The sequence below is a fragment of the Phalacrocorax aristotelis genome, chromosome 7 (genome assembly GCF_949628215.1).
Source record: "Phalacrocorax aristotelis chromosome 7, bGulAri2.1, whole genome shotgun sequence".
Lineage (NCBI taxonomy): Eukaryota > Metazoa > Chordata > Aves > Suliformes > Phalacrocoracidae > Phalacrocorax > Phalacrocorax aristotelis.
In genome coordinates, this window is record NC_134282.1 from 31,066,836 (window position 1) to 31,088,156 (window position 21,321).

The 21,321-nt window shown below is 53.6% G+C and overlaps 5 non-coding genes across 5 annotated transcripts; 2 read left to right on the plus strand and 3 right to left on the minus strand.

Annotated features, from left to right (window-relative positions):
* Positions 1 to 749: 749 nt before the first annotated feature.
* Positions 750 to 821, minus strand: TRNAQ-CUG (transfer RNA glutamine (anticodon CUG)). The gene has a single exon. It is a non-coding gene; the product is annotated as a tRNA-Gln (tRNA).
* A 2,745-nt stretch (positions 822 to 3,566) lies between these two features.
* Positions 3,567 to 3,648, plus strand: TRNAS-AGA (transfer RNA serine (anticodon AGA)). The gene has a single exon. It is a non-coding gene; the product is annotated as a tRNA-Ser (tRNA).
* Positions 3,649 to 18,022: 14,374 nt separating this feature from the next.
* On the minus strand, positions 18,023 to 18,105 carry TRNAL-CAG (transfer RNA leucine (anticodon CAG)). Its single transcript has one exon. It is a non-coding gene; the product is annotated as a tRNA-Leu (tRNA).
* An 881-nt stretch (positions 18,106 to 18,986) lies between these two features.
* Positions 18,987 to 19,058, minus strand: TRNAG-UCC (transfer RNA glycine (anticodon UCC)). The gene has a single exon. It is a non-coding gene; the product is annotated as a tRNA-Gly (tRNA).
* Positions 19,059 to 20,998: 1,940 nt separating this feature from the next.
* On the plus strand, positions 20,999 to 21,070 carry TRNAM-CAU (transfer RNA methionine (anticodon CAU)). Its single transcript has one exon. It is a non-coding gene; the product is annotated as a tRNA-Met (tRNA).
* Positions 21,071 to 21,321: the final 251 nt, after the last annotated feature.

Genomic DNA, 21,321 nt, shown 5'->3' on the forward strand with positions numbered 1-21,321 from the left:
GTACCAGTCTCTGTTGTGTACCACTGCATTTGCTCCTTCTCGTTAATGACTTTGTCCAGCATAGCTGGAGACTTGTGGTGGTTTGTTGCCACCTGCTCTGCAAGAAGAGGGAGAATCAGCTCTCTCCCATGGCACCAATTACGACCCCAGGCATGGAACGCTGCCAGCTGTGGGTGGAGCTTCCTGAAGTCATACCAGAGGATCAAAAATAAACAAGCAGGCAACAGAGAGACACAAAGGCCTCAGAGAAAAGGGGAGAGCAAGAAGGAATGGACAGGGATGGAAATGCAAGTAATGCCACACACTTCCCCCCGTTTTACTGTGAGGGATGTCCCAACATGGGAAACGGTTGCCCAGGGAGTGTTGTAGAGTCTAAATGTTTGGAGGTGTCCAACACCCAACCAGACAAGGCCCTGAACTGCCTCCTGTACTTGGCCCTGCTTTGAGCTGGGCTTGGACTGCATCATCTTCACCTCAGGCGTTGTGTGGTATGCTGAGCCACTGCTGGAGCCCCTCAGCCAGGAGCAGCCACCAAGCACAAGGGAGCAGAGAGGGGACGGGGGCCTGTGCTCAGGAAAGCTGCAGAGGTTTTGCGGGCACAGGGCAGGAGCAGGGGGCACTGATGTCAGTCCCAGGGCTGGGAGCACAGGAAAGGAAGGAAGACCAGAGTGCATTAAGCAACTGACACAACAGCAAGGCCGTTAAGGTGTGAGCATGCTGAGGAAAGCCCTGAGGGAGTCAAAAGGTTGAGGTCCCACTGAGATTTGAACTCAGATCGCTGGATTCAGAGTCCAGAGTGCTCACCATTACACCATGAGACCTCCTGGATGCTTGCTTGCTTTCCCCGGTGGCCACCTCAGATGAGCCATACGCTCCTGGCAGAGCTGGTGGTGTCGCCTCCCTGGCCGTGACCAAAGTCAGGCTTCCTCCAGGGCCACGGGGCCTTTCAGGGGAGCAGCAGAGCTCTTGGAGAAAGCCTGGCATGACCTCTCTTACAAGACTCAGGCTGGTAACCTGAGAGAATCTTACTTTCTCCTGATTCGACCTCGTTAGGAAGTTTCCAGAAGAACCGCTTCGGCATTCCGCCTCGCAGAGTACATTCATGGCCCAGCAATCGGTGGTTCGATGCTTGCACTTGGGGCCTTTGCTGCTGCCCCCCCTTCACCCCCATGTTGCTCAGCCTGTCAGTCAGACTGTGTCAGTTATTGCCTCTTCTGTTTCTCACCTTGTAGCTCACACTAAGCAGCCTTTAACCAGAAATCCTTACCCTCGGTTGCAGCCCTAGCGAGTCTCCTGACCCTACCGAACAGGGGACCGGGAGAGAGGGCAGGGGATGAGATTTGACAGAGGGAAGAGCTGGCAGAAGGACCCAAAGCCACTAGCTATGGGTTGCACAAGCTGGACTGCCTTCCATGTGTGCTGGGACAATCCTGGCTGCCCTCCAGTCCGTGTCCTTTCTTCCAGGACACGCTGTCACCTTCTGTCCCAAAGTGGCCTCTCCCTCAGAGAGAACAAGGTTTTCTCTCCCAAGGCTGCTCCAGAGTCAGGTACATTTCACTGTGAGCCTGAGGGAGCTTTCCCTCGTGCCCTGGCACCACCACACTCCCTGCCCAAGAAGGGTCCAAGCACGCAGCAGGGAAAAGCTGCACCGGTGCTGTCCTCCTTCTGCCAAGGTTTGAGTCTCTGTGTTGAGAGCAGGGCCCTTGCTCCCAGCACTGAGACGAGAGGACACACATGCGGTGACCCTCTGCCAGATCTCAGACTTAGCCTGGGACACGGAGGACATAGCCTCCTCGTACTTTTGGCCTGCCTGAAGCATCGGGCTGCCATCTGGTACTTCTGAACCCACAGGTTAGGCCATGCTGTCATGCCCAAAGCTAACTTACTAGAAGCAGGCTGCATTCAGAGAGGCATGAGAAACGCCCAGTCACTGGAGTAGGGTTAAATCTCTAAAGAGTCACACTCTCTAAAGAGTCACTCTGTCAAGTGACATTGTTGCTTCACTCATTCCTCTTGACCAAACAAGCCCCTTCTACAATTGTTCAGCTGCAGGAAAAACAGCTCCGTGCTTGGTTGATGGCGGTGGTTTTCCTTCAAGTCTGTGCACTTCTGGCTTTTCTCATGTCTCTTTGTCTTAAAAACCATCAGCCCATAACCCATTATAGCTCTGCATAGGATCCTGTAACTGCAGATCTACCACCTCGCCAACAGGCCGTCACTGCTGCTGCTGCTGCTGCTGCTCTTTTGTTTGAAAAGCTGATACTCTGGCCCTGGGTCATCCCTCGACTGTTGCTGTTCCCCACCCTGTTACAGCCCTTCTGCTGAAAGGGAAAAATCCAGCCTATTTCCAACTCGCAGTTGACTAAGTGCAAAAACTACTCCAATCAGTGGCCACCATAACTCTTCTTGGCTGTCTGTCCTTAATCCTGCGTCATGACTTCCTGCCCTTTCTGGTGGGGACCCAGAGGACTCTCTTTCTGTCACAGAACAACGCCCAGACACCCTGCCCCGACCTCCGAGATATTCCCCTGCAGAACCCAGACAGAATCCTTTTTGCAGATGGGTCCCATCTCTGTAACACCACGTGGGAAAGCAGCTGCAGGGGATGTTGTCTGCACTTCTGCCAGTGCTCTAGAAGCTTATTTGGTACCAACCACCCCTTTGTCATAGACAAGGAGGTCTTCTGGAAAAGGCTGCTCTCAACTGTCTTGAAAGGTCACGGCAACTGGGAGAGGTTCCTGAGGCGCTGAAGAACGTCATTGTCACTCCTATCTTCTAGAAGGGCATGAAGCAGCACTTGGGGAACCAGAGGCTCGTCAGCCTTCACCTGGAAGCCTGGAAAGGGAAGGAGCAACTCATCCGGGAAATCCTTTTCAGACACGTGAAGAACAAGAAGGTCACTGGGGTGTTTTTGTTTGTTTGTTTGTTTTCATTACACTCTATTCCTAGCTCATTTCTCTCTGACCATGCTCTCCTGTTTTGTAGGAGAAAAATCTCACTGGAATGAGGTGTAACGATATTCCTGGTAAGTAAGAAGTAAACCACCCTCATCACTCTTGCAGCTCATAGCCTGTGTGCCAAGGGAAACACAAGGAGCGTCTCTCAACACCTCTACCTGAAGGGGACAAAGCCTCTCAAGTCTCTGATACCGAGGTTGCTTTAAGCAAAAAACGCAACATTCTTCACTATGCTGACAGTCAAAAACCAGCCTGGGTGGTGGGGTTTGCATTGCACTGTATTTACAGACTCCCACTGTGTCATCAGCAATGCTACAAGTAGGTGGAGTCAAGAAGAGGGGGATTGTGATTGCGCATGCTCTCTTCCCTACTGAAATGCTGACCCTAACCCCATCTTGCAGTCACACTGCCTATATCCAGACCTGAAAAATCCGCCTGCTTCTGTCCTCTGAGAGGGAGTACTCAGGGCAGGCTGTGAAAAGTCACTGCTTCCTGAGCATACGTGCAAGATGCACTGGGGTACACTGACAGAAGTAATGAGGTGAGCGCTCAAGTGCTCTCAGTGGCGGGACTCAAGGCTGACCGTGAAGGTCAGGGAGCCTGGAGCAGGTCGTTGTGGCCAAGTGGTGAAGGTGATGGGCTAGAAATCCATTGGGGTTTCCCCGCGCAGGTTCGAGTCCTGCCAACTACGGGGCTCAGTCCCCTTTTGGGCTCCCTGCAATTGGCCATGCTGCAGCTGTGGGACTCACCTGCAGAGACACAGTCTCTCCAGCTGCACAGGGTGCCCAGGGACACAGCAAAACCACCTTGCCTACAGCCCTTGTTCTTGCCACCCCCTAGAAATGCCTGCATGGATGGGAAATCCTGCTTCCTTTTTACATGGTAGGCAAGTTGGGGGAAGAGTGCTGAGAATGAACCATGAAAAGAGGTCCGCTGTTGTTGGTTCTTGAGCAGAACTTAGGAGCCTGATCTCACCATGCATCCCAATCAGCACAGCCCCACCAGCTGTCTCCAGTGCATCATCTTAAGGAAAAAGGAAACCCTGAGGGGGCAGATGCAGAGAGAGCCTGGAGGAAGAGAAGGAAAGACAAGCCCGTTGCTGGTGTATGGTCCGTTTCACGCAGCCATGCCACTGAGGATTGGAGAAACATTGCAAGGGAAAAAGAAGCTCGCAGAGATTGTCAGAATGACCGAAGAAGGAAAGGGGTGACAGAGAGGACACCTGCAGCTGAGCCAGGGACCTCTTGACCTCCAGTGAAGTACTTTCCCCTGAGCAATAGCCCCTGCAGCAGGCAGGCTGGGACCACACGCCCCATGCACATATCTGCACCCACATCCCAGCCCTCTCCATCCCGCTTTTGCTTTTGTCTCCTCTGCCTGGTTGCTGCATGCTCAGGCCTGTGCATGGGACAGGAAACACAAGCCTGGAAATGCAGGCCTCAGCACTTCCACCTCGTCCCTCACCATAAGAGGTTCCACCAGCTCAGGCTGCCCAGAGCCTTTCTGGGATGCCTTGCAGCATTTAGGACTGGCCACCATCCAGTCCAGCTGGGCCAGCCCTGCCCTGGGATGACTGGGAACCACCTCCACACCAAGAAGTGCTGGGCAGGACAGGAATGGCACCCAGCATGGAGAGGAGGTGTTTCTCTGGCAAAGGGTTTCTCAGGAAAGGCAGGCAGGAGATGAGGATGCAGAGCCTGGAGCAGCGCAGGCTTTTATGTTGTGTCCCAGAGCCCCAGGGGTCCTGAAGGACACCTCACACCAGCTCTCAGTTGCTTTCTGTCCAGGGGACTCAGGCTAAAGCTGAGAGATGTCTCTGCGTCTCAGGATGCTGGGAGATCTCCAGGGCTGTGGCAAAGATCAATAGCAGGGAAGGACTGTTGTAGGCCGGATGGAGGCCCCTTGTGGGCAGGAGGGAGGGCCACGAGGACCCTGCTTATGATCATCAGGGTCTGCCACAGCCTGTTTTTTTCTGACCTCATGTCCAGGGAGTGAAGGCAGATTCATGGCGATGGACTAGAAATCCATTGGGGTTTCCCCACGCAGGTTTGAATCCTGCCAACTATGGGGGCTCAGTCCCCTTTTGGGCTCCCTGCAGTTGACCACGCTGCAGCCATGGGAACCGCATCCACACTGTAGCGGGTTCCCAGGGAGACAACAAAACCCCCTTGCCCACCTCACTTGTCCTCACCTCGCACCAGAAATGCCTGCGTGGATGGGACATCCTGCTCCCATTGACAAGGTATGCTACAGACTGGGAAGGGAGGTCTCGGCACTGCTGACCTCCTCCAGGTCCCTGGATACTGGGAGATCTCCAGGGCTGTGGCAAAGATCAATAGCAGGGAAGGACTGTTGTAGGCTGGACGGAAGCCCCTTGTGGGCAGGAGGGAGGGCCACGAGGACCCTGCTTATGCTCATCAGGGTTCGCCACAGCCTGTTTTTTTCTGACCTCATGTCCAGGGAGTGAAGGCAGATTCATAATGAGAAAAAACAGACCAGAGGGTCAGGCACATATCTTTCAAGTGAGATCTCCAGGGGATCTCCAATGCCACGTCCAGGAAGTGGAGACCCTGTTGGAAACAAGAGAGCAAATCAGTGCCTCGGAGGATGATCACAGAGATGCCTGTGGCCTTCCCCGAAAGAGAAGCACACCCAAAGTGACCAGTTTTGCTCAGCAAGGACACTCCAGAGGCCAGAGACCTGGATGGCCTGCTTTTGTGGAGAGGCTCAGGGCAGGGAACCAAAAGCTCTGGCCCTTTTTCCAGGGTCAGGGGTGCAGTGGACCATTCCACATATTTCAGGTTTCAAAGGGACAACGGATCAGTCTCCCAGAGCAGCTGGGACTCATCGTGATGTGGGAGAGTTGGGAAAAACCCTGAACGCCACGCAAACTTGAGTCACCCTGCTGTGAACTTCAGTGGACACAGTGCCCTGGCCTCAGGCGTGCCAGGGATACCAGAGCTCACAGCCTCATTCCTCAGAAAGTGCTGCTTTCCCTTAGGCTGTTTCCTCACAGTTTAGCACCGTTCCTGAAACAACTGCTGCTTCTCTGCAGTCTCATGCTGCTGCTGCTGCTGTCTTCAAAGGCATTGCCTTTTTGTGGCTGCTCAGGGGCCCATGAGACTCAGCGTACCCCAGAATAATGAAAGTTGGAAGGGACCGCTGGAAGTCCTCTGGGCCAACCTCCTGCTCCAAGCAGACCAAACCTCCCAAGTACCTCAGTAGGCTCCTGACCTTGGCCTGTTGACTTCTGAACACTGCCACTGTCAGAGAGGTCACTGTCTCTTGGGGACCTCTTCCAGGGCTGCTCCACACCCCCGTCACTTCTTTTCCCACAAAGAGAGCTGGTATTAGCCTTGTTGCAACTTGTGAGTAATGTGGTTCTTAGGGATTAGTCAAGTCGTGTTGTACCCAAACTTTTGAGGGGTATAAGAACCTCGTGTAAAACTGCATTGAAAGTGCCCCTGATTTGGCTGGAACGCCTCATGCACACAAGTATATATTTACTCTTGTCTGTCTATGCTTTGCATCCTAGCCTCTCTCCTCGGTGAGCACGGGCTGCTTGCAAATTTTGGTGACACGGGACTCTAGCCATTACCTGTTCCTGGGCTAAAGTCTGCCTTGAGCAGCTACTGGTTTTGGTGGATGATGATTGCTTTGGTGAGTCCCCAAGCCAGTTGGCCCAGAGTGGGTCATACCCCCATTCCCCACGGCAAATCCCTCAGCAGCAATCTGGTCACCTCCACATCACTGATCCCTTGGAGCGATTGCTGTCAGATTGCTGTCAGTAGTAGCAGGAGAATTTTTACCCCAGATAAGAAGTGACAGGCGTGCTGCCCACCACTTCTGGCAAAATAGGTTGGATATTAGGGAAAGGTTCTTCACCCCGAGGCTGGTGGAGCACTGGCACACATGATGAGAGATGGGTCTACCCTGTGATGCCGTGAAAAGCCGAAATCAGGACTCAATAGCCTGAACGACTATTTAGCTGGTATTCTTTATTGCATCGCTGATTGCACATGGGATCACTCCTCCTAATGTGCATACCCACTAAGTCTCAAATGGAGACTGTTATAGAAGTGTTTTATGTTTGTTTGTAAATTTCATAACAACTCATCCTTTTCAAGGGCCAAAGTAAAATATTTCCCTGTTTCCACTTGGTGTCTAATCTTATTTCTTTTCCAGTTACCATATGTCTCAGCTGAATTTTGAATCTCCTCCTCCTCAGGGAAAGACGTGGAAGTGCAGAAGAGGAAATGCTGGCGACTGTGGCATCAGGGGACCATCCCCAGCCATCACAGACCCTGATGGTTTGGCTCTCTCACAGCACCTGAGAAGAACAGGGGCTGAAGTTAGCCTGTCTAGGTGGTGCAGCATCTTAAGGAAAAGGGAAACCCTGAGGGGCACATGCAGAGAGAGCCTGGAGAAAGAGAAAGAAGGAGAGAAGGAGAAAAAGCCTATTGCTGGTGCATGGTCATTTTCCCGCAGGAATTCCACTGAGGTTGGCAGAAGCAGCACAAGCAAAGGAGAAGCTCAGAGAGGTTGTTGGCATGGATGAGGGAGGAAAGGGGCAATGGAGTTGTGGCGTGGGCTATTAGATGACACTTCTCAAATTTATCTGAGCGGGACGCCAAGCCTGCTGTGAGGACTGGGGTGGGGACACCCCTGCAGGGCAGATGGTGACCCAGCAGCACCTCCAGCCTCTTGGGGATGCATGGCGGTGTCAACCCTTGAGCAAAGACCACGACTCGTATGGGCAATGGAGAGGGCAGCTGGAGCTGAGCCAGGGACCTCTTGATCTGCAGTCAAATTCTCTGCCCTGTATCAGGCAGGCTGCAGCCATGCTCCCCACACTCATATCCGCACCCACATCCAAGTCCTCTTCATCCAGGTTTTGCTTTTCCCTCCTCTGCGTGACTGTTGCAAACTCTGGCCCATGGATGGGACAGGGAACCAGCAGACAGAGCACACGCATGGAGGCTTCAGCACTGCCTCCTCATCCCTTGCCCTCACCAACAGGATCTACTGGCTCAGAGCCCTCCTGGAACATCTCACAGGATCTAAGGCTGGTGACCGCCCAGTCCAGCTGGTCCAGCTCTGCCCTGGGGGTGGGCTTGGGAGCCACCTACTCCCCCAGCAGTTTTTGGCAGGACAGGAATGGCACCAGGCACAGAGAGAAGGGGTTTCTGTGGCTCTCTGGCAGGCTGCATCCTGCCGGGAGCAGCTCTCAGCTGTCAGGGAGCAGCAAGGGCAGCACTGTGCCAGAAAGGATAACCAGGAAATGTGGGGAGCACAGCACAGCATGGGCAGGGCAAGGGCCTACCTGCCAGCGTGAAAGGCAAGGCCCTAACTGCTGTGCAACTTGCTTAGAGGAACAAACACTGCCCAAGACTAAGAGCTTTTACCTCAGGCTGACCTGAAGACCTACCTTAAACCAGCTCTCACTGGCAGAGAACACCCCATATGGATGATAAAACAATAGGAGATTGGTCTTTAATTGGTCGACACAAATGTATTGTAAACCTATATAAACCCTGCTTTTCTCTATATCAGGGTTCTCCACGCACTGGGCTGGGGCACTGCTCCGTGCACAGCTAAAATAGGAGAATTTTTATTTCCCTTGGTAATTCTATGCTAAGCATCCTTGTCTCCCTCCTTGGTTGGCAAAGAACTGACTTTTATGCTTGGCACAGTCCTGCAGCCCCGTGGGAGCTGGATTTCTGGGCAGGGTTGTGGTCCTCATGACCTCACTGGAAAGCAGCTCTTCTCTGCCCTGCAAAGCAACAAGGCTGCCCCCTCGCTCGGGGTTTCCTTCAGCACCTGCAGAGTCAGTTCAAGTGGTCAAAGAGAAAGTCCCCATCCAGGATTATGGGCAGGAGACGTGGGGAGAAGGGAAAAACAAGGCCCTTGCACTACCCGTCAGAGGCCCACTGCCAGTGAAGTTTACAAGGAGACAATTTTCCTGCCTGGCCATGAGCACAGGTAAGAGGAAGGGAAGGAGGCATGAGTCCTCTCCTTCATTGCAACAACTTTTCAGTGTCTTGAACATCCTTGGGTAGTTAAGATACATCTGTTGGTATTGCTTTGGCAGACGGTGTCAGTTCTGTCTAAGGTTAATAAGCAATTTAAGAATATCATCCAGAGGTCTGCCCCAAGGCTCGATAGCTATACGTGGCAGGGTATGTGGGATAGTACAGGCAAACACCTAAGACGGTGGGCACCCCCAGTGTTGTGGGACTTTACCCCTGAACAAGCGCAGAATCCTGAAAAATTAGTAGAATATTTGGAGGAAGTATGCTGTCACCCAGGCAATTCCAGAGAGACACAAATCACTGCAATGTGCTGGGGCCTGGCCCACGCCCATCGAGCCCTATTTAACACTATTAAGTACCCACAAGGGGAAGAGAAGGCCTCTGGATCTAAAAAGGCAAAGACAAGGAAAGTGACAAGCACTGTGGCCACTCAGACCCCCGACACAGGCACTGCAGCTACTCAAACCCCGGTGACAAGCGTTGCAGCTAAATTAGAGGACCAACCCGTGCCAGTATCGGTCGCCCCTATACTCAAGAAGAAACCTTGGAAGAGAAAGTCAACTCATTTAGAAAGAGATTATGAAGAACCAGGGCCATCACAAGAAGAGGAGGAGGAAGAGGAAGAATGTGTACAAGAAACGGAAACTACCCGATCCCTATCCTTGAGTGAGTTGCAGGATATACGAAAAAAGATTTTGGCTGTCGTTCAGCAGAGCACATTATCACCTGGCTGCTCCGATGCTGGGATAATGGGGCCAGTAGCCTGGAATTAGAGGGGAAGGAAGCCAAACAACTGGGATCCCTCTCTAGAGAAGGGGACATTGATAAAGCAATTGGAAAAGGAACACAATCCCTTGGCCTCTGGAGGCGACTCCTGTCAGGTGTGAGAGAAAGGTACCCCTTCAAAGAAGATATTGTATTTTGCCTAGGAAAATGGATGTCCATGGAGAAAGGTATCCAGTACCTGAGGGAACTAGCCATGCTTGAGGTGATTTATGGTGACCTGGACGATCAACAGTCACCCAAAGATCCAGATGAAGCTGAGTGCACACAACCCATGTGGCAGAAGTCTGTACAGAGTGCAGCATCGACACATGGGAACTCATTGGCAGTAATGTCCTGCAAAGATGACGAGACACCAACGGTGGCGGACACGATTGATAAACTCCAGGAGTATGAAGCAAATCTCTCTTCCTCGCTCGTCTCTGCTGTTGAGAAACTGTCCCGGGAGTTCCAGCAATTCAAAGAAGATACATCCTACTCCCCACCTGTAGGGGCCGGTATCTCAGCCATTAGTGTTAAGCGTCCCTTTGCTCAAGAGAAAGGATACAGAGGACAGGGCACCCTATGGTTTTACCTGCATGAACACGGAGAGGACATGAATAAGTGGGACGGAAAACCTACCTTGACCCTACAGGCACAGGTGCATGAGCTGCAAGGAAGAACAATCACTCAGGGGGGTCTGTCCAGGAAAGCTGCTGCTCCAGTTTCCAGTAAGCAGTCACCAGACAGATGAGTAGAAATGCTGATTTTATTTCTGATCCTAATAGAGACCCTGTGATTCTTATTTACAACAAGTGATTGATGAATACTATGATCAGGACTAGGGGGCCCTGCCTCCAGCCATGTGGAAGAAAGGGTTAACTGGGCTTACTGGACTGTGTGTATCCAATGGCCTGGCACATCCCACCCACAGGAGTATAAAGCTTTAGTGGACACCGGTGCACAGTGCACCTTAATGCCATCAAACTATTTAGGAGCAGAACCCATCAGCACTGCTGGAGTGACAGGGGGATCCCAAGAGCTAACTGTATTGGAGGCCGAAGTGAGCCTAACCAGGAATGAGTGGCAAAAGCACCCCATTGTGACTGGCCCAGAGGCTCCCTGCATCCTTGGCTTAGACTCCGTCAGGAGAGGGTATTTCAAGAACCCAAAAGGGTACAAGTGGGCTTTTGTTGTAGCTGCCTTGGAGACGGAGGAAAGTAAACAGCTGTCTACCTTGCCTGGCCTCTGGAAGGACCCTTCTGTTGTGGGGTTGCTGAGGGTCAGAGAACAACTGGTGCCGATCGCTGACACAACAGTGCATCGACAGCAATATCGCACCAACCGAGACTCCCTGATTCCCATCCATGAGCTCATTCACCAACTGGAGAGCCAAGGAGTGATCAGCAAGACCCACTCACCCTTTGACAGTCCCATATGGCCAGTGTGGAAATCTAACGGAGAGTGGAGGCTAACAGTAGACTATCGTGGCCTGAACGAAGTCACTCCATCGTTGACTGCGGCCATGCCGGAAATGCTAGAACTTCAATACGAACTGGAGTCCAAGGCAGCCAAGTGGTATGCCACAACTGATATCGCTAATGCATTCTTCTCAATCCCTCTGGCAGCAGAGTGCAGGCCACAGTATGCTTGCACTTGGAGGGGCATCCAGGACACCTGGAATCGACTGCCCCAGGGGTGCAAACACAGTCCTACCATTTGCCATGGACTGATCTATAATACTGTGGAACAAGGTGGAGCTCCCGAACACCTACAACACATTGCTGACAGCATCGTGTGGGGCAACACAGCAGAAGAAGTTTTTGAGAAAGGGAAGAAAACAGACCAAATCCTTATGAAGGCCAGTTTTGCCATAAAACAAAGTAAAGTTAAAGGACCTGCAGAAGAGATCCAGCTCTTAGGAATCAAACGGCAGGAAGGACATCGTCAGATTCCAATGGATGTGATCAACAAAATAGCAGCCATGTCTCCACCAGCTAGCAAAACAGAAACACAAGCTTTTCTGGGCGTTGTGGGTTTTTGGAGAATGCATATTCCACATTCCAGTCTGATCATAAGCCATCTCTATCAAGTGACCCGGAAGAATGATTTCAAATGGGGCCCTGAGCAACAACAAGCCTTTGAACAGATTAAACGAGAAATAGTCCATGCAGTAGCTCTTGGGCCAGTCCGGGTACGACAAGATGTAAAGAATGTGCTCTACACTGCAGCCGGGGAGAATGGCCCTACCTGGAGACCCTGGCAGAAAGCGCCAGGGGAGACCTGAGGTCAACCCCTAGGATTTTAGAGTTGGCGATACAGAGGGTCCGAAGCCCGCTATACTCCAAGTGAAAAAGAGATTCCAGCTTCCTCAAAGTGGTTGGTACTGATGCACAGCTGCTCCTGGCACCCCGACTGCCAGTGCTGGGCTGGATGTTCAAAGGAAACGTCCCCTCTACACACCATGCAACTGATGCTACATGGAGTAAATGGGTTCCACCGATCACCCAGTGGGCCCGAGTAGGAAACCCCAGTCGCCCAGGAATCTTGGAAGTGATTATGGACTGGCCAGAAGGCAAAGGCTTTGGAATATCACCAGAGGAGGAGGTGACATTTTTGTTATAATTATCATAATCATTATTATCATAATTTTTGTTGTAATTATTAAACTGTGCTTATCTCAACCCACAAGTTCTTTTGCTCTTCTGATTCTCTTCCCCCATCCCACAGGGGTGGGGGGAGTGAGCGAGCGGCTGCGTGGTGTCTAGTTGCCGACTGAGGCTGAACCACGACATTGTGGCAAGCCGGTGAAATTCCCAGCGACTGGAAAAGGGGAAACATAACCCCCATTTTTATAAAGGGAGAACAGTAAGACCTGAGGAACTGCAGGCTGGTCAGTCTCACCTCTGTGCCCAGCAAGATCATGGAGCAGATCCTCCTGGAAACTATGCTAAGGTGCAAGCACGTGGAAAAGAGCGAGGTGATTGGTGACAGCCAACACAGCGTCCCTAAGGGCAAGTTGTGCCTGACAAACTTGCAGATACCCATGCCGTTTTCCTGCTGAAAGCTCGTGAAGCACTCAGACAAAGAGAACGTCTGGAAGAGGCCACTCTCAATTGTCCTTCTTCTCAGGTACACTTTCACCTGAGCAGGGGCTTGAGGTCTGGTCTCCACCATACCAGCTAGGGGCTCTCACAGCTGAGCCTACTAGGCCCAAAAGTGGGCCACCAGGACATGGTAGTGAGGGTGCCAGAACTGGTGCTTGGAAGACAGCAGCGGTATGAAATTCCATAGAAGCAGCAGTTGTTTCAGGAATGGTGCTACAATGCATAGAAATGCCCTTGAGGGAAGCTGCACTTTGGGAGGAATGAGGCTGTGAGCTCTGGTATCCCTGGCACGCCTGAGGCCAGGGCACTGTGTCCACTGAAGTCCACAGCAGGGTGACTCATGCTTGCATGGCGTACAGGGTTTTTCCCAACTCTCCCACATCACGGTGACTCCCAGGTGCTCCGGGAGAATGATCCAATGTCCCTTTGACATTTGAAATGCATAGAATGGGCCACCCCATGCCTGACCCAGGACAAAGGGCCATGAGCTTTTGGTTCCCTGCCCTGAGCCTCTCCTCAGAAGCAGGCCAGCCAGGCCTTTGGCCTCTGGGATACTCTTGCTGAGCAAAACAGGTCAATTTGGGTGATGCTCTCTTTCACAGATGGACACGGGCATCTCTTTGATCACAAAACCGGGCTGTGGTAGAGCATGGTGAGCATAAGCAAGGTCCTCACAGTCATCACTGCTGCCCACAGGGATCTTCCCTCCAGACCACAATGGCCTTTCCTCACCACTGAGCTTTGCCACATCCCTGGAGACTTGCGTCTCTTCTCCCATACGGGACGTGCAGTCTTGATGTTCTGCCTGAACTTACCCACAGCCTTCTGTGTGTCTACGATGACCTGTGGGGGAAAAGTCACTCAGGGTTTGCCTGAATGCCTGTAATGAAAGCCCTTGAGAGCTGACTCAAGGTGCCCTTCATGGTTGGATTTCACCACGATTTCTGGACAAGCCCCCCATGAAGAGGGGCAAGCGACTAAGACAATCTGTATGATCCTAACCCACTTAAAATATCTGCCCACTAGCCTGACCCCTCAGAGTTAATTGGCCTTATGAAGCTGGGACAGAGATGAATTGTTTCAGTGTTTGGTGGTATGACAGGGGAGTAGAATATTTCAGATGAAAGAGACAAATGCTTAATCACCTATGAGGCCTTGGCAAGTGGCAGCTACCAGGTGTTTAGATGTTTCAAGAGCAAGGCACGCTTGTGGTCCCATGGGGCTGTGGGACACAGCATAAAAGCCTGCGCTGCTCCAGGCTCTGCATCCTCCTCTCTTGCCTCCCTTTCCTCCAGGAACGAGGTAAGCCTGAGTCCCCTCCATTTCTCTCCCTGTGGGCCGAGCTGCTCTCGTCGTAGCTACTGAGGTTGGTACTTGGTCATCCTCAGCTTGGCCCTGCAATACAAAGGGCTGCCACCTCTTCTTTCCCTTTTGATGGGGCTGTCTGGGGAGGGCTGGGAAGAAGGGGCTTCTTTCAAGCAGAAGGGGATCAATGGGGCTCAGCCGCAGACTGATATTGAGGTTTGTGCTCCCTGACTGCTCTGTGTTTCAGCTTGGTCGCCCTCGCCGAGAGATGTCTTGCTTCAGACCCTGTCTCCCACCACCCTGCGGCGCCTCTGGCCCAACCCCACTTGCAAGCAGCTGCAATGAGCCCTGTGTCGTCCGCTGCGCTGACTCAACGGTGGCCATCCAGGCCTCCCCGGTGGTGGTGACCCTGCCGGGCCCCATCCTCACCTCTTTCCCTCAGAGCACAGCCGTGGGATCCTCTCTGTCAGCTGCTGTTGGCAGCTCCCTCAGCGCCGCAGGGGTTCCCATCTCTTCTGGGGGCTCGCTTGGTCTGGGGGGGTCAGGACTGTGTCTGCACCCTCCCCGCTGCTCTCTGAACTGCTGAAGCTGGCAAATCATCCCCTTTGGAGCAGGAAGGAAGACAGGGACCCTGCAGCAGCAGGAGCGTGGCCATTGTTTCCAGAAGAGCCGGGTGTCCTCATCCCAGCTGGCAGGAGGGACCTGTGCCCATTGCTCCTCGCTGCACAGCAGGCCTCCTCTGGCTCTGCTTTGCTCTGAGCTTCTCAAGAAAGGGCTCGCTCTCTTCTGCTTTGCTGAACCTCCTGCCGATGGGGTGAGGGTGTCGGACTTCGGGACTGCTCTTGGTGTGCTGGGGTTGCCAGCAGATAGAGCTGAATGGGGAAAGGGAAGCACTTTGTGTGGAGCTTTTCCTGTGGAAACAGGTCATTTTCTGTGCCTCCCTGAACCCTGCAGACATGTTCCTTTGTGTCTGTTGTGTGCCACTGCATTTTCCCCTTCTCATTAAAGACTTTGTGCAGCATAGCTGGGAGACTCGTGGTTGGTTGTACTCCTCTCCACATTCAGGTGTCCAACACCTGTGCAAGGAAGCGGGAGAATGTCTCTCTCCCATGACAGTCCAACATCCAACCTGGCAAGGCCCTGAATAGCCTCCGCTACTTGACCCTGCTTTGAGCCGTGCTTGGACCGCATCACCTCCACCTCAGGTGTTGTGTGATTTGCTGAGCCACTGCTGGAGCCCCTCAGCCAGGAGCAGCCATCAAGCACAAGGGAGCAGAGAGGGGACGGGGGGCCAGCGCTCAGGAAAGCTGCAGAGGTGCGGAGGGGCACGGGGCATGAGAAGGTGCACTGATGTCAGTCCCAGGGCTGGGAGCACAGGAAAGCAAGGAAGATCGGAGTGCGTTCCACAAGTGACCCAACTTGCAAGGCAAGGGCACAAAGTGTAAGCGTGCTGACAAAAGCCCCGAGGGAGTCAAAAGGTTGAGGTCCCACTGTGATTTGAACTCAGATCACTGCATTCAGAGTCCAAAGTGCTCACCATTACATCTGGACGGATGCTGTCTTTCCCTGTGGCCACCCCAGTGAAGGCATATGCTGCTGGCTGAGCCCGGCAGCCTCTCCATCTCCCTCATCATCACCAAGTAAAGCCGTCCTCCAGGGCCACTAGGCACTCTTTACCCACAGGGCCTTTCAAGGGAGCTGCAGAGCTCTTTCTGCAAGCCTGGCATGCCATCTCTAACAAGTCCCACGTTGCTAATCTGTGAGCATCTTGCTTTCTCCTGATTTGACCTGGTTGTGAAGTTTCCAGAAGAACCTTTTCAACATTGCACCTCACAGAGGAATTCATGGCCCAGCGATCGGTGGTTCGATGCTTGCACTTGTGGCCTTTGCCGCTGCCTCCCTACACACCCATGTTTGACAACTGCCAATCTGCCCAAGAAGGGTCATTGCCTCTTCCTTTTCTCACCTTGTAGCTCATACTAAGCAGCCATTAACCAGATATCCTTCCCCATCGGTGGCAGGCGTAGCCAAGCTCCTGACCCTGCCGAACGAGGCGACCAAGAGAGAGGGCAGGGGATGAGGTTCAACAGAGGGAAGAGCTGGCAGGAGGACCCAAAGCAGCTTGCTGTGTGTTACACAAGCTGGACTGCCTTCCATGTGTGCTAGAAGAGTCCTGGCTGAATTGAAACCCTGGTCCTTTCTTCCAGGACACGTTTTCCCCTTCTGCCCTAAAATGGCCTCTCCCTCAGTGAGAACAAGGCTTTCTCTCCCAAGGCTGCCCCAGACTCAGGTGTGTTTCCCTGTGAGCCTGAGGGAGCTTTCCCTCGTACCCTGGCACCACCACACTCCCTGCCCAAGAAGGGTCCAAGCACGCAGCAGGGAAAAGCTGCACCGGTGCTGTCCTCCTTCTGCCAAGGTTTGAGTCTCTGTGTTGAGAGCAGGGCCCTTGCTCCCAGCACTCAGACGAGAGGACACACATGCGGAGGGACAGTCCTTTCCCATGCAGATGCTGTGCCGCTACAGAAGGAGGGATGTCCCTTCTGTGGCTGAGACAGCATTTCTCCAAGCAATGGCAGGTGTTCCTGGGGCTCTGCCAGTCTCACCCAGCACGCGAGGAGCAAGGGTTCTGGGCCAGTGTGTTGCGTGGGCCAGTGCAGGCAGCGTCCTTGCTCAGGGTGTTTTGTCCTTGGCTTCCGTCCTGGCAGCACTGCTCACTGGAGCTGCCAAGGTCTCCAGCCCATTTGCTTCCCCAAGGTCATGGCAAATGTTCCTTCCTCTGTTGCCCCTGATGCTGCTCCTCCCTGGGTGACGCTGCAGGGGGGACATTTTGTGCCCCTTTGCAGGCTTCAATGGGCAGCCAGAGACCTCCCAGCACCTGGGATCTGCAGCTCAGCTGCGCTGACCCACACAGGAGGCCACACCAGTCCTTGGTCCTTCCCTCCCAAGGTCTTTCCGGCTGAGGGCTTCTTCATGGAAAGGGTAGTCAGGCATTGGAACAGGCTGCCCAGGGAGGTGGTGGAGCCTCCATCCCTGGAGGTATTTAAAAGAAGGGTAGATGTGGTGCTTGAGGATATGGTTTAGTGGTGGACTTGGCAGTGATGGGTTGGCGGTTGGTCTCGATGATCTTAAGGGTCTTTTCCAATCTTAATTCTATATTCCAATCTAGAATTCCAATTCTATGATTCTATGATTCTATGACCTAATAGGAGCCTCCCGGTGCCTGCAAGGAGTTTGCTGTGATGTCTGGAGGAGGAGAGGCGCTGGTCAGAAATTAAGCAGGCGTTTTGTGACTTCCTAGACAAACAAAAATGGCCACCCTGAGGGTGCCTAAGCACGGGGTCCAGAGAGGCTGTGAAACGCCCATCCTCAAGGTATTTTATGACCTGGACGGGCAAAGCAGCGATCAGCTGGTGTGAGCCTGCCTGAAGCAGGAGGACGCACTCTCTGACTCCCTGAAGTGCCTTCCAACCAGAAGGGTTGTTAAGGGTAAAGCAGAAGCAGGGAGAGAGGATTTAGCATGTCAATGTCTGCTGAAGAATGTCCAAAGGTCCCCATTTTAGGCAAGAGGCATGCATGCAGAATGTGAGTTTGTTAGGGAAGGGAAGGGCAGAAAAGTGAACTTGCCTAGGGGACTTCCCTCCATGTTGTTTCTGTTCTAGGTAGGCCCACCCAGCTGCTACTGGCGGCTCAGCTCTGCTCTGCTCAGGGAACACCCGTTTGCTCCCTCCACAGGAGCTGGGTCATGCAGCAAGACATGGTCAGCAGGCTGAGCAGAGCCCTCCCATTGGGCCAAAAAGCCCCAACTTAGGAGAGGAAGGGAGGCAAGCTATGAAGGAGGCGCCACCAAGAGAGAAGAGCCTGTCAGGAGTGGGATTCAAACCCACGTCTCCCAGGGAGACTGCAACCTGAATGCAGCGCCTTAGACCGCTCGGCCATCCTGACCCACGACTCTGCTGCTGCTGCTGCTGCTGCTGCTGCAACTCCTCCCTCTGCAGCTGCCAGAGCCAGCCCAGCTCAGCCAGCCTCCTCCAGGCACTGCTGCAGGGAGACCTGGCTCCTGGGAGCACCCTTGCCCTGCTCCCAGCGAGGGCTGCGGACAGGCGACCGCACCTCCTACACACACTGCAGACCACACGGAACAGGAGTACCCAGCACAGTGGCAGCACACTTCCGACATGTCTCGCAAAGGCCAAGGCAACGCTTCACCGGAGCAACCAAAGGAACCGTCAGCAACTTATGGCTCTGCACATGCCAACAACATCCTGTCAAGGGGGCTCCAGGCACGGGTCTACCTTACCCGTGACTTCCTCCACTCCCTCCAGAGCCTCACCATATGGCAAGCCAAGAGCACTTGGCGCGCAGTGCTGCCTCGTGGATGGTTCGTGGGGCAAGAAGCGTGCTCCCTTCTTCCCTGCTCGGAGGCGGGAAGGCTGGGCAAGGAGGACTCTGCCACACCAACCCCTGAGGGAATGCTGTGCCGGTCTCAAGGAGTCAGTGTGTGGGAAAGGGGCTGGAGAGTGAGGGCAAAAGGACGGGAGATGCACCAAGTGCTGAGCAATGACTGAGCTAAACCTCTCTGTGGTCAAAGCAGCCCTCCCAAGTCAAGTTCTTTTGCCAAGGCTGGCCTCGCTAAAAGCCAGGCCTGTGTCTGCTGGGCTAGGAGGTGCCCAGCGGCTTGGCCATGAGGCATCTGGGCTGCAGGGGGAGTCAAGGGGAGTGGCTCGACCACCCTATGGGAGCTGAAATTGTCAGGGAAGCCCTTGGGTGCTTTAGGAGCAGGCAAGGCAAGGGCACTGTGGAGACAGGCTGAAGAAAAGCTTGCCTGCGTTGGCCAGGAATCGAACCCGGGTCAACTGCTTGGAAGGCAGCTATGCTCACCACTATACCACCAACGCACCTGTCCTCACTGCTGTCTCCTGCTCCTCCAGAGCCGAGCCGAGACGAGCTGAGCTGAGCCGAGCCGAGCCTCGTCTCCCTCTTGCTCCTCCACTTCCCAATCTCACCTGCCTCCACTCTCCCAGCTCACAAACTGGCCTGTGGCCTGCTCTTCCCCTCCACAGACTGGCCGGCCTCCTCCTTCCAGCCCCCTGCCCACACACACATCCTCAGGCTGCTGGGACGTGTGTGCCCTTCTCTCTCTGTGTGAGATGTTGGCTAGGGAAACTCAAGCTGCTGCGTGCTGGTAACGGTGCCGCTCCCCACCTGCGCTCGTATGTGTGCCAGCTGTGCATGTACTGTGCAAGCGTACGTGCGTTTGTGTCTATGTACCTGTGGTGGTTTAAGCACAGCCAAACACCCACCCAGCTGCTCACTCCTTTCCCCACCCTCAGGGGATGCAGAGCACTGAAAACAGGATAAGAAATCTCCTGGCTCAAGATAAACACAGGGACGTGGCTTAGCAAAAACTGTTGTGGGCAAAGCAGGCTTGACTTGGGGAAAATTAAATGTTTGCCGTCGAAAAACAGATTCACTTAGTGAGAAACAAAAAGGCAAACAGAAAACAGTGCTTCCTCTCTCCCCCGTCCCAGGCTCAGCTTTGCTTCTTCACACCACACTCCTCTACCTGCCCAAGAGGGATGCATTTTCCCTCTGCTCTTTCCCACTCTTTTTGTTCCTTCCTCCTCCCTCTCTCTGGTGTTTTCTGCCCTGTCTGGAACATGTTTTCACAGAGGGAATCTTAAGAAAACAAAGTCACAACCTGTACATCGCCACAGGCCAGGTACCCTTTAAGCCATGGCGGCATGGTCAGCTCAATGACACCTACAGTTCTGGTCGGCTAAACTGCACCCAGAACTGCATTCACCATATTAGAAGATCTTTATTCTACTAGTTATGAATTCATGTTGCTGCGGGGGGTGGGGGCGTTATCAGGTATAAAACCTGACTTCCAAATGCCAGGACCCTGGCTGAGATTCAGGCTCAGAAAGGCAACTTGTCCTTGCCTGTTTCTGAAGGTGCCCTCCACAACTCAGCTGAGCACATATGTCCATTTTCTCCTGCCACCGCAGGAAGTGTTGTCATTCTCAGGCCAGCTCGTAAGCCTCCTTCTGTCCTCTGAGAGGGAGTACTCAGGGCAGGCAGTGAAAAGTCACTGCTTCCTGAGCATACGTGCAAGACGCACTGGGTGCACTGGCAGAAGAAATGCAATCGGCTCTTGGATGCTTTCAGTGGTGGGACTTGGGGCTGACCCTGAGAGATATCACAGGGCTGTGATGACCAGGTCTGAGGCTTTTCAGTATTTCTCTTGCCTGCTTGCTTCTTTTTGGTGCTCTGGTGTCAATCAGTTCAGGGCGCTCCACCCGCAAATAGCGGTAAGCTCAGGACAAAGGACAATGCTTTTGCAGAGCAGATGGCTAACTGAGGGAGGAGGACAAGAACCAACCACGAGACTCCAGCTGTGCTGCACAAAGGTTTTAATGAGAAGGAGCAAACGCAGTGGCACACAACAGAGACCAAGGAACACATCTGCAGGGTTCAGGGAGGCACAGAAAACAGCCTATTTCACAAGGATAATGCTCCACACAAAGTGCTTCCCTTTCCCCATTCAGCTCTACCTGCTGGCAACCCCAGCACACCAAGAGCAGTCCTGAATTCCGAAACCCTCACCCCATCAGCAGGAGGTTCAGCAAAGCAGAAGAGAGCGAGCCCTTTCTCGAGGAGCTCAGAGCAGAGGAGAGCCAGAGGAGGCACAACAAGGTCTGCCATACAGCAAGGAGCAGTGCAGAGCATAGGCAGGAGCAAGGGAAAGGGGCGTGAGCGCAAGCGCAGGTGCTGGCAGTGCCCGTAAGCATCGGGCTTACGGGCTGTGGGAGGTCCCAGCTGAGGTCCTGGGGGGAGCAGAGTGGCGCAGCGGAAGCGTGCTGGGCCCATAACCCAGAGGTCGATGGATCGAAACCATCCTCTGCTAGTCAATGCTTGCTTGCTTTTTTTCTTCCCTCGGCATCAGCCACTGCCTCTCCCTTGCATCCTTCGCCAAGTTTTAGCCTGCACTGCTGCGCTCCTGCTCTCTGGGCACCCATGGCCATGGCTCTCACGCTCCCTCAGCCCCTTCTCTCTGCCACCGCCACCTTCTTTCCCCTTTGCTTTCCTAGCAGCCACCACTCCCAAAGTGACCCTCAGCAAGGCAGACGGGTGGCTGTGGAGCAGCAGGCAGAGCAC